The sequence below is a fragment of the Choloepus didactylus genome, chromosome 16 (assembly GCF_015220235.1).
Source record: "Choloepus didactylus isolate mChoDid1 chromosome 16, mChoDid1.pri, whole genome shotgun sequence".
In the NCBI taxonomy this organism is placed as follows: Eukaryota; Metazoa; Chordata; class Mammalia; order Pilosa; family Megalonychidae; genus Choloepus; species Choloepus didactylus.
In genome coordinates, this window is record NC_051322.1 from 50,317,422 (window position 1) to 50,329,674 (window position 12,253).

Sequence of the window (12,253 nt, forward strand, 5' to 3'; positions counted from 1 at the left end):
GCCAGAATTGTTAACATTTTTCTGTTTACTACAAGCAAAAATGGCCAAAGTTTATGACAATTTATTTTGATTGTTTATGTCACATTTCTCATACTCATTATAGCTGCAGCAGACAGAATAAACAAAACAAAACAAAACAGTATTATACTGTAACTAAAATCCACTCCACAACAATCATAAATCCCTTCATTGTGCAACATGTTAAATAAAGAATATCTTTTTAGCTAGAGGAGTTCATGGCCCATCCATATCTAATACTGAACCAGACACATCTCCTGATTTGTGAGAAACTGAGGTCATAGAAGATGCTCCATTCACAGGACATGTAATTCCCAACGTTTCTTGGTTGGAGAAGGATGAAGTTTCCATTGCTGGGATCACAATTCACGTTATGAAAAAGAGACCATTTAATATGGGGTCAATTAGAGTATGCTTATAGACACTGATAAATGCATTTGATTATGGAAGTTTTCTTAAAGGTTTACTTTTTATGCTTTTTACCATAAAGACTTCTCATTTCAATTTGGTTGAACCAGTTTTTACTTTGTGTTCACTATATATCAAACACTATACCATGTACTTGGAGTACATACAGTAACTATCATTTCTGCTTGGGGCTGCTTGTCATGTTTTCTGCAGTAAAATAAAGTATGAGGTGGAAAAGGTTATGACAGATTATGCATAAAAGCACAGAATATGAGTACCATCCAAATTGGGTGTTTGGTGCAGGCTTCCTAGAAAAGCTGATTCCAGGGCTCTCCCAAGATAAAACTATGAGTTAGCAAAGTGCAATTGGCCAGTGTTTCCTTAACAAGAAGGGGCATTTGCCAAAAATGAAAAACATAAAATATCGATATTATGTGAAAGCAAGATTCTGTAATGGGGAAAGCATAGAAAATAAGAGGCAGAGAAAAAGCAGATAAGCTTGTAAAAATGTAGGGCTTGGCTAGATAAAGGGAGTCTTCTAAGCCATGCCAATGAGTTTATGCATTCTCTTGTAGGGACTGAGAGAGACTGAAGAAGTTGAAATAGCTAGAGTATCACAGGAAAAATAAGATTTTTATTCAAGATACATTGTTCACCTTTAAGAGTCATTGGATTGTGTTTACTTATTTCAGACATTATGGTGTTTGGTTCTTTCCTCAAAGACTAGTAGCTGTGTGGCCTTAGCTGAATTAACTTCTCAAAAGATGCAGTTTACTCAACAGCAAAATGTATAACAACAAAAAAATTTCCCAATTGTTTAAGGAAATGCATCACCATTTGAAAATAAAAGGTTTTATTTCACATATTACATAAAAAACCTGACTATATTAAGGATTTAATGTGAAAAACAAAAGCTCTAAAACTATCAGAAAAAAAGTAGGAAAATAGTCTATGACTCTGTGGTGGAGAACAGTTTATTTCAATAAAACCCATGAAGCACCCAACCCAAAAGAGGATGATACCAAAATTAAAGAACACAATATCACAGGCATATGAACATTCAGTGAAAATATTTGCAACTTAAATAACCAGTGAAAGATTATTATCTAATGTATAGGAAACTCTTGAAAATTAGAAAGAAATATTCAGTAAACACCAAAAAGAATTAGGCAAATGAAATTAATAAGTATGTCACAGGAAGGGAATCCCACTGGCTGATAAGCATATGAAGTGATGTTCAAATTCTTTGTAGTCAAGAGAAAGCAAAGAAAAGGGTGGGAGGAGGCCTAGTGTTCTAGGTATATCAGATGGAAAAATAAAATTAAGCAGTGGGTGACAATGGAAGAAACCATATAAACTCATATAATGCTGGAGGGAGATTGATGTGGGGAAAACTTAGATATGTTGTATCATATTTACTGTGTTCATCTTATAACACTCAGAAATTCCTCTTTTAAGTATATGCCTAGAGAAATTCTCATATAAATACTTAAGGAAACTCACTGTTACTACTAGGTATGACTAGTTACTAGCTAGGTATACACTGGTTACTTCCTAGTGTACTATGAAGCTCACTGTTACAAAATTTGTCATAATAAAGTGATGGAAACCATCCAAATGCCCATTAACAAAAAATGAATGAATAAAGTCTGCATCATGCTAACTCTGCAGCAGTTATAATGAAGTAACTGGATCAGCATGTATCAATATTGAAATGTTTTAAATGTACAATATTCTATGAAAAAGTATGAGTCAAGATACCATTTATGTATATTTGATACAAAAGAAAGTGTGTGTCGTGACAAAGGATAATGAGATTATACATAAAAGATGAATGGACAATAAAATAAAATAATAAAATTGAATGCCAGACATTATATAGAACAATGATGAAATATACCACTAAACTAAACATTACAATCCAATTTTGTGAATCTAAGATCCAAAGGCAATAAGGGAAGATAAGGCTAAGTAAATTTGTTTGTAAAAGGGCTAGAAAAACATAAGAAAAGTAAGTTTTGTGCCACATGTAAAGTTTTCCAAAACCTTAAATTTAAATTAATAGTATGCAAGAATTAAGAAGAATCAGAGAATACTATGTTAAAAAAAAAAAAAAAAAAAAAAACCCGGAAAACTTAAAGCACAAATTAAATGAAGAAAAATATAAAAGCATACTGGACAAAAACAGGTTATGAGGCCATTTGGTCAAAATCTGGTTTGCACTGATGGCAGGCAATTGATTTAATCAGATGCTAATCATAACACTGCTTACAATTCATGTAGCAGGAATGTCACCATATTGTACTATGATATCCTGTAAACAGTAGGAATAAATTTGGCCAGGCCATTGGGACAGATATCTTTGTGGATTTAAAAGAATATATAAATCAAAATGGTAGAGGAAGATTGCAATTATCTTGGTGTTCTTTAAGAACAGATTGGATGTAGCAGAGGAAGCATGTTCACAGTCTTCAAATAATTCAAAATACATTCATATCTCCCCAAATTGTATGCAATTATCATTTGGAGAAAGGAAGGAGTGGCAGATGGAGCAACCTTGGTTTACTATGGTCCAAAGTCAAATAGATAGACCCATATAAATATCAATTACTGAAAGAATGTAAAAGATTCACTGTTACAGAGGGTAAAGTTACTCAATCCAAAGCAGTATGTGTATAAAATCAGTTTTCCTGAGGTATTAATATATATTTAATAAAATATCTGATCTTATGGGCAAGCAAATCTAATTCTTTAATCACCACAATGGGAAGAATGAAGATTTGAGTGCCTGGTAAATTGTAAAATATCTTCTACAAGCATACTCATGTGGCCACATTCAGTTATAGTCCAATCAAATTCACAAAATTTTAAAACTATTAAATTTAGGAAAAATTTAAAACATCAGCACTAATTACACATTTGGAGTTTTAAAAATGTAATTTGTCAACAAGCATTTTATAGAGAGGAAGAGTAATCAAGTTTGGTTATCTTCTGGGTTTGGCAGTGTACGTTTGATAAGAATGCTACCTTAAAAGGAGAACACTAAGCATGTAATATTGTAGCATTGTCTTTTGCATAGCATACTTCAGAATATACTAATTGTTCTAGTCCAATTTTATAGTTACTTCTGTTTTTTCATAATAGCATGTGCCAGCATTTGTTTTTCATATCTAATTTTATTAAGACTAACTTATGAAATAGTTTTTATAACTATTTCAAGTTATAAAAGTCCTTTAAGCCTTGAGAATTAATTATTTCAAAAAGCAGAAACCTGTCTTTAAATACCCAATTATATAACAGATTTTATATTTTATATAAAATACAGATCAATTGCTGATTTTTGTTTAGAGTGTCATTTTAGTGGCTATTTTTGATGTATATGTGGAAATAACCCAACCCATTTATGCACTTGTTTTGCTTACTCAGAGGAAAGTATTTATAACATTTTTTTAAATGCATAGAACTGTGTACAAAAATGTGGTTCTAATTATACTGCCATATTTAGAAAACAGCTTGGCTTCTTCTCAGGTTGACCCTAAAGGAAAGTTAATAGTGCACAAATGAAATAGTTTATCTTCAGAAGGATAAAGTTTTGACTTCTTTTAATTTGAAAAAATTCAGGTTTACCTTTTATAAAACATTTTACCCTGTAGCAATGGAAAACTGAGTAAATTTAAATTAGATAAAAAAATTAATATCAATATTTTCTCTGTTATTTCTTGTTTTAGAATTTTAGAGTAGGAACTACAATAAATTCCCCTACCATATAAATAACCTATATTCCTCTAATATTTGTTGATTGATAGATTCATTTATTTATTCATATATTTATGGAAACTTAACTATCTGACCACTATGCAATAGCATTGTAAGTCTAATATGTTGTAGTCCATTTATCAGAATGTTTTAAACTCAAAAATTGTATCAAAAGTAGTCTCTAAATATATGCCTGTGGAGAAGCTATCAGTCTGGGACAGTGTGTGCTTTAGATATCTTGGTTATCTTTCCACTGAGGTTTTCCATACTTTACAAGAAACTGAAACAAAGGATAACTTTGTGGAAGCACGGAAGGTTCCCTGGCTTGGCAAGTTAGTCAGGGAGGCCGCCCCCTAAGCATTGTGTGCCTGAAGGCAGGCACCAAGGGGTTGTACACCTGATGGCAGGCAATTAAATTAGAGAATGATGCCGGGCTCTTTCCATGCCCCTGCTTTCCCACCTGGTTCAGAAGAGATCGTTCCCTGAGATTACTATTGTCCTCAAGCTTGCACCCAAAGATTGTAAACATGCTAGTCTTATGATTTTAGAACAAACGCAGTTGCCTGGGGAAATGGGAAAAACAATTACGTAGCCCAAAGAATGCTTATACTATATGTGATGGTTGGGTTCATGTGTCAACTTGGCTAGGTGACCCAGCTGTCTGGTCAAGCGGGCACTGGCCTGACAATTGCTGTGAGGATATCTGAGGCTGGTTAATAAACCAACGGGCTGGTTTGTTGGATCATCAGTCAATTGACTGCAGCTGACTGATGACTCATCAAGGGGCGTGCCTTCCACAGTGAGAGAATGCAATTGGCTGGATTTGGTCCGGGTGATCAGCCAGTTTGTTGGATCATCAGTCAATTGACTGCAGCTGACTGATGACTCATCAAGGGGCGTGCCTTCCACAATGAGAGAATGCAATTGGCTGGATTTGGTCCAGGTGATCAGTTGAAGGCTTATAAGCCAGACAGTTAGAGAACCTTCACTTCTTCTTTGACTGCCCGGTGAAGCATTTCCTGGGGAGCTTGTCGAAGTTGCCGGTTCGTTTCCTGAGGAGTTCGTCGAAGTTGTCGGTTCGTTTCCCGAGGAGTTCATCAGACATCTTCCTTGGAGTTGACAGTTTGTTGACGGCTCTGCAGAATTTGGACTTGTGCATACCCACAGTTGCGTGAGTCACTTTTACAATTTGATAATCAGAGACATCTCTCATTGATTGTTTCCCAAGAGAACCCTAACTAATACACTATGTAATTCTGTGCTAAAAAGCCAATAAAGAACTTCTTGCAGGAACAGAGAGACGGAGTCGGCTGCCTTCTTTCACATAACTTACTCATGCATACAAACACACAACATACAAAATTTACACACGTGAAACAATAAATCATGAACAGTGTTGACAGGCCATTGCTAGACAAGAGAGGTGGATCAAATAATGACCTTAATTTAGACGTGTGCTTGGTCTTGATCCTCATTCCTGTGGATATGAACCCATTGTAAATAGGTTCTCTTAAAGATGTTATTTTAGTGAAGGTGTGGTCCACCTGAATAAAGGAAGGTCTTAAAACAGATTACTGGAATTCCTTTATATGCAGAAGAGATTCGGACATAGTTACAGAAAGCAATGGGAGAAGTTGGAAGCCACAACTCAGTGAACTCAAAGAGAAAGGAGGGGACATTGCCATGCTGATGCAAGGCAGGGATACAAGCCAGGGAACCCCAAGGATCACTGGCAGCCAGCACAAGAATGTTACTGACTTTGGGGAGAAAACATTGCCTTGCTGATGCTGCAATTTTGGACATCTAGCCTCAGAACTGTGGGTCAATAAATTACCATTGTGTAAGCCAACTCACTGTGTGGTATTTATCATAGCAGCCTGACAGACTAAGACAGCAAGTTTGCTGAAGTGGATTTCAATTCTTATAATGGATCAATGTTATTCTTATAAGTGTTTTTTTCTCTCTTTTTGCCAGAAAGTTAGTATTTTTTTAATCCTCCTCAGAGACTTTCTCTTCTCTCATAAAATAGCTTTCACAGTATCACCAATTACCCTCATCAGACTTCATGTGGTACATATTGTGTCTTAATGCTTTCTCTTACAGCAAAATTATGACAAATCTGATGTGTATTTTATCACATGCATTTATGTGCCCATTAGAAAAATTAGCCAGAAACAATAATTTCTCAAGAAAAAAGCATGAAATTAATCTAATTTTGAACTCTCTTTGGAGAATTTAGTTTTCCATTCTACCTCACCAATACCAGAAGATATTACTTTAAATTTTCTAAAAATTACTACTAAATCTTCTAGTATTATTTAAAATGAATATTATACTCAGTGTGTAAATCTTTTTCAAATTCTCTCTTTATATTCTCAATATGGCATAGGAAAGACTGGAGAACTTGAATTTGCCTGTGTCTCTGTACTAGGGTGCTGCCTTATATGCCAACCACAGTTGCTGTGTATATAATTGCCAACTTTCAAAAAAGAGACTATTTGAAGTATTTCTACCCTATTCATAAATTTATTTTTAATATTATACAAGTATAATTCAAACTGTCTGAACTGACTTAGATCAAATTTCCAGAAATGAATGTACTTTCTGGCTTAGATCACAATGAGCAAGTTCTCACTCCAAAAGAGAATAGCAGGAAAATTATGAAAGAAACCTAAATACTGCAGAGGATATTTTTGATGCTTTGATTATAGGGTTTGTTACTAAAAATTCTATAATATTATATTACTCTCTCATGCAAATTCTATTAGATTTACTTCATTAATGATGAGAGACCAGACCACAACTGAATATTAGAATGTCTATATAAATTACAAAATATGTATAAACTCTCACAAACCCTGAGATAAACATAAAAGTTATAGCCCTTAAAATGTTTCATAGTTATTGATACAATATTCTCATAATCCAAATCAAGAAACTAATATCAGAAGTCTAATTATTCATCCTTCTGAATAAATATTTAATTATGTAGTGTCTGCACTTAGAAAAATGAATTTTATAACTACTAAAATTACTGTTTACTTGCCTGACTTTCAATTTTTATTTCAAATTATCAATGTGTATTGAGCACAGGATTTATTTTTATTTCAAATATTAACTTTTTGACTTCTAGAGGTATGTTTCCCAAGGATGACATAAAGTTCTTCCTTCCATGTTTTGGGTTTGGTACTTGTGTCTCAAGCAGGCAAGATGATTTTCTTGAAATTCACAAGCCAGTTTTCAATATGCAAATGAAATTTACATATTTTTGGCCAATCGCAAAATACACCAGGCTCCAGGCTATAGAATATGATATTCCAACACAGTACTCATTCAGGTCTCAGGATGTGTTTATTTCTAAATACTCCTGTCCAAATCAACAGAAGATAACACCACTGAATCAACATGATGCTATTGGGGTTGTCATGTGCTCCTATTTTCTTTGAGTGTACCATCCTTTTCCACTGGCTGTTATTGCATTTCAGCACTGTAGTAATGACTACTGTTTCCAGAGCCTACCTGAGAAAAATAATCTTAATACTTTATCATATTAATCTATGATTTTTACAGCACCAACAATTTAGTTATTTAACATCTGAAAGCATATGTAATGATCTATAGTGAAAACTAATCTTCTCCATCAAAGAATGAATGGCCTGAATGAAGATTTTAATAACAAGAATATGTTTAGAATTAAACATCAAATAGTATATGATGAATGTAGTCTTGCCTTATATTTACTATTTCATTTAATTTTAATATAATTGTGTTTTAGTATCACTCAATTTACTCAATATTATTGTTTAGTTCTTAGAATCCCACTTTAGAACTTCATTCCATTGCTAGTTTACTACCTTGAAAACTTCCATGAGGCTGATTACATAAGTTTCTGGTTAAACTTAACTGGTATTAAAAGCACTATTATTTTTATGCATTGCTTACATTTGTTAGGCCTGTGCCCCAGCCCTATTTCAGCTCATGTTACCTGCCAGATGTCAAAGACATATATTCTGAAAATTAGAATAAATTATAATTTTAGCCTTAAAACATACATAAAAATAGCATGTTTGCTATTATCACACATTTAATATACTAGGAATGCTGTTCTAAGTATATAAAGGTATCACTATTTTTCTGATTACCTATTTATACATAAGAAACTGAGATAAAAAAATAAAGAAGCATAAAAAGAGAAATAAAGAAACCTCTTTTCAAAGGGATAGTTGTAAAAATGACCTTCTGGAATTGCATTGATTTACCAATGAATCAAAGCTGACATGATAGCAAACTGCACACAATCATACATATCATCCATCCAGCATTCTGAACAGTAGGAAGGCAGCAAAATCTGGGTGCTGGATTTGCAGCCATGCACATTTTCTCACAGAGGAGACACAGATCCTATTTTGGAGTTTTATGACCTAGTTTACATTTCCTATATACATCAGTGCAGAGTCACTAGAGATTTATTCACTTTTTTCTTTATTTTTTTTTAGTAAGAAGTTACCTTTATAGTTCACATTATTTCATTTTTTTTTCTACCAAATTTGTTTACTGGTTATAGTTCTTAAAATGTAGAAGGCACAATTTGAATAAACAAGCATCAAAAGCGTTCTACTTATTTTGTTTGTTTGTTTGAAATAGAACATAAACTTCCTGAGGCCAGAACCCTGCCTTGCTCACCTTTGGAGCCAGTGCAGCTATAGGCATGGTGCTTTCTCCAGGGAAAGAGTGAGATATGATTAGACTGAGCAATTTAAAACAAGCAAATGAAATTCTTAATAGGAATAGTAGCTATTTTATATAAATCATGTAATCCAGCATTCTTAACATGTAGTAAAGATCTTTAGGGGTTCTAAGATTACCAATCATCCTCCCACCCCCATGCACATTGTAGCAAAATATCACATTTCTTTCATATATTCATTTCCAGGGTAAAGCATTCACAGTTTTCATAAAGTTTTCAAGGGAATAATTTATATGACTGTGCCGGTTTGAATGTATTATGTCCCCCAGAAAAAAGCCATATTCTTTGGTGCAATCTTGTGGGGCAGACATAATAGTGGGGATTAAGTTGGAACATTTGAATTAGGTTGTTGGCATGGAGATGCACCCCACCCAACTGTGGATGATAACTGATGGGATATTTCTGTGGAGGCGTGGCTCCACCCATTCAGGGTGGGCCTTTATCAGTGGAGCCATATAAATGAGCTGGCTCAAGGAGAGGAAAGGGAGTGCAGCTATGAGTGACGTTTTTAAGAGGAGCAAGCTTGCTAGAGAGGAACGTCCTGGGAGAAAGCCATTTTGAAACCAGAACTTTGGAGCAGATGCCAGCCACGTGCCTTCCCAGCTAACAGAGGTTTTCTGGACGCCATTGGCCATCCTCCAGTGAAGGTACCTGATTACTGATGTGTTACCTTGGACACTTTATGGCCTTAAGACTGTAACTGTATAGCCAAATAAACCCCCTTTTTATAAAAGCCAATCCATCTCTGGTGTTTTGCATTCCGCAGCATTAGCAAACTAGAACAGATTTTGGTACCAGGAGTGGGGTGCTTTTGCTGCTGAGTTTGCAAATACCAAACATGTTGGAATGGCTTTTTAAATGGATAAGGGGGAGTTTCTGGAAGAGTTGTGAGGAGCTTGATAGAAAAGGCCAAAACTGCTTTAACGAGACTGTTTATGGAAATATGGACTCTAAAGATACTTCCGATGAGGACTTGAGCAGAAATGATGAATATGTTGTTGCAAACTGGAAGAAAGGTGATCCTTGTTTTAAAGTGGCACAGAATTTGGCAAAATTGAGTCCTGGTGTCAGATGGAAGGAATAATTTAAAAGAGACAACCTGGAATACTTAGCTGAGGAGATCTCCAAACTACATGTGGAGGAGGTACCCTGGCTTCTCCTTGCAGCTTATAGTAAAATGCGAGCAGAAAGAGATAAACTTAGAACTGAACTCTTGGGTTCAAAGGGACCAGAAGCTGATGCTTGGAAAATTACGAGCTTCCAGGGGGTGGAATCCCTGAAGCTATAGCCCAACATGAGGATGTAACCAAACACGGAACCCAGCCGCCATTTCAGTACAAGCCAAGATTGGAGATGGAATTATCCAGAAAGGATTTGTGGAAAGTCCTATTGTCTAATGGCTTTGATCCCTGTGTGTTTCATGCAAAGCCAACAGAATTTTTGCGAGATCTTTATAGACAGAGCCATTGCCGGTCTGGACTGGAGGAGACAGACAAGGAAAAAATTAAAGGAAAAATTTCTTCAAAGACAGAGACATGGAGGTTGAGGTCTGGAGTCAAGAGGTTTAGGGCTGGGAGAGCGGAGCAGCCCACGCACATGGAAAGGGTGAGTTTGCCCTGGAGGTCAAGGGCAGACTTTCCGCCTCGATGCTCTGGAAGAGTTTTGCCACCTCAGGTCCCAAAGAGGGTGGAGCACATTTCCAGGGAACTGGGGAGAGCCTGGCTGCCACCCCACTGTTCTGAAGGGGTTGAGCATGTGCCCCGGAGATGGAAGGGAATCCGGGAGCTGCCCCAATGTTTGAGAAAGGTGGGGCCAAGAAGGTGGTCTCCCCAATGTGTGGATATGTTGGAGCACTCACCTAAGCATTTGGAGAGGAAAGGGCTGCCAAAAAGGCACTTAGGAAGGGTTAGACTCCTGCTCTCTCAAGCCCCAAGGATGCAACATTGTTCTGTAAATGACTCTCAGACTTTGAAATCTAATGGAGTTTGTCCTGCAGGTTTTAGGAACTGTTTTGGTCCTGTTAACCCTGTTTTCCTTACTCTTTCTCCTTATGGCAATGGGAATGTTTATCCTATGAATGTCCCTCCTTTGTATATTGGAAGCATATAACTTGTTCTAAGTCCACAGATCCAAAGCGAAAGGAAAAGTATGCCTTAGGACTGACCACGCCTATATTTGATTTTGATGGGATCTTGTACTTAACTTTTGTTACTGAAATGATTTAAGTTTTTGTGATATTGTGATGGGATGAATGTATTTTGTATTTGGAAAGAATATGTTTTTCTGGGGTCCAGGGGGTGGAATGTGCCGGTTTGAATGTATTATGTCCCCCAGAAAAAAGCCATATTCTTTGGTGCAATCTTGTGGGGCAGACATAATAGTGGGGATTAAGTTGGAACATTTGAATTAGGTTGTTTGCATGGAGATGCACCCCACCCAACTGTGGACGATAACTGATGGGATATTTCTGTGGAGGCGTGGCCCCATCCATTCAGGGTGGGCCTTGATCAGTGGAGCCATATAAATGAGCTGGCTCAAGGAGAGGAAAGGGAGTGCAGCTATGAGTGACGTTTTTAAGAGGAGCAAGCTTGCTAGAGAGGAACGTCCTGGGAGAAAGCCATTTTGAAACCAGAACTTTGGAGCAGACGCCAGCCACGTGCCTTCCCAGCTAACAGAGGTTTTCCGGACACCATTGGCCATCCTCCAGTGAAGGTACCTGATTACTGATGTGTTACCTTGGACACTTTATGGCCTTAAGACTGTAACTGTATAGCCAAATAAACCCCCTTTTTATAAAAGCCAATCCATCTCTGGTGTTTTGCATTCCGCAGCATTAGCAAACTAGAACAATGACTTACATTTTTCCACCCCACCCCCAATAAATGAAACATAAAATTTACAGAAGTATCACTTGCAGTCAAAATGCAACTCTAATAGCTCACACACAACTGGTGACATTCATATGTCAAGGGAAGAAAATTTTAACAGAAAAGAGGCCCACAGAGAGAGTCCCTGAGATTATAGAAGGAAGAGTGTATTATATATAACCAGAGGACAGAAGACTTATTTCCTTAGCTACTGAAGGTGAGAAATGTGCCCTTATCATCGACTGATTTATAAATTTAAATTCTTGTGTAACTTAACCACAGGAAAACCAGATCATTAATTAGCTTAATATTGGGAAACTTGTCTTGTATTTATAGGCTTCAATTTCTATGAGCTTGGCCAATGCCATCGCGACTGAATTGTTAACCAAGAGGCATTTCTTCAGTGCAAAACAGACTGTGCAACTTTACTGCTAATATTATTCTGAAAATCTGTACA